The following is a 1555-nucleotide window of genomic DNA, read 5'->3' as shown; positions in this document are numbered from 1 at the left end:
TGTTGATGTAGATGATCTAGAGCTAGTCAGCTAGATGATATATTGTAGAAGTGGCCACTTTGAATTTTGAAAGGTATTTTATTTCTTTGTACAATATAGTTTGACTATGAATGTGCTTGAGTGTACATATTGTTGGTAGATGCTCAGATTATGAGGTCATTTTTGTTTTCTTAGTTATATACTTTTTTGGGTAGCATCTTTCTCTTTTTCAAGTTAAGTATTTTGGAACTTGACTACCAACGTTTTCTTAAAAGCGTCTTTGCCTATTCCATAATTGCACATTCTTTGGTTGGCTGTTTTTTGTTAGTCATTATATTTTTATGTTGCTCTCCAATGTTAGGTTTTTGAATGATGGATCGAGTTCAATGTACATGCTTGCTTCAGGTGTATGAGAGCTTCTTGGATGCAAATGCTTTATATGGTTGTGCTGATTCCGTGCTTGCTGACACCGAACTCCAAAGCGTACCCTTTGCTCTCATGAACTCCAAAAGCTCAGCAGCTTCTGAGAACATCCCAGATTTACAAAATGTATCTATAGTCGTATTATATGTAAAGTTTTCTGGGGTATTATGGGTGCTGCCATTGGGCTTGACTTTGTTCTTTAGCTTCATAAAATTTTACACTTGGGTTATACACAACTTTTACTTTTATGCTTTTACATCAATAATAGCTAAAAAAAGAAGACTTGCAAAATAAGGGTAAATTGGTGCAGCACCAATGATGTTGGGTTATTATAATTTATATTTTATAGGTGCTGCTGGCATTGGGCTATGATAGCTACAGCCCTATCTTCAACCAAACAAGACTTGCAAAAAGCATCTAATAACACAGTAAGTGCATCGATCTCAGGCTGCATCTTTTTGAGTTTAACCTTCTTCTTCTTCTTTGCAAACTTATGAAGATGAGACAAATGTTTATCTGCATATTGTTTCAACCCGAACTCGACCCGAAACAGACCCGAACCCGATTAGACCCGAACCCCGAATAGTGTACTTCGGGTTAGGGGTGAGCATAGGCGGGTATCCGCCCTTTTTGACAGGAACCGGAACCGGCAGTTCTTGAGATATTGGAACCGGAACTGGAACCGGTTAGAGCGGTTCTTAAATTTTTGGAACCGGAACCGGAACCGCCGGGAACCGGTTCCGATTCCCGGTACCCACTTCCTAAAATATTAAAATTTTATTATTTAGAAATAAAAAATAAAACATTGCCAAAACACTAAATAAATAAACAAGAATATAAATTATACATAATAATTGTTACAAATATTGTTTAACGATTACAAACTATAATAGATTAATAGAAAATATTCAAAGTTTAACGATTACATACTATAATGGTAAATGTTCAAAGTTTAACGATTACATACTATAATGGTAAATGTTCAAAGTTTAACGATTACATACTATGAATCCAAGTGAATACACAATTTGAAAAAATATGAATCATTTTATATGGAGAATTTGGATGAATGATGAAGATGACGACGTGCTTTCAAGATGTAAACCTAATATAAATTTGGTATTAAAAAATAATAATTATATTTTTACTTGAA

This window comes from Cynara cardunculus (genome assembly GCF_001531365.2).
Source record: "Cynara cardunculus var. scolymus isolate 2C chromosome LG 16, CcrdV1, whole genome shotgun sequence".
Lineage (NCBI taxonomy): Eukaryota > Viridiplantae > Streptophyta > Magnoliopsida > Asterales > Asteraceae > Cynara > Cynara cardunculus.
This window is presented reverse-complemented; position numbering follows the sequence as displayed.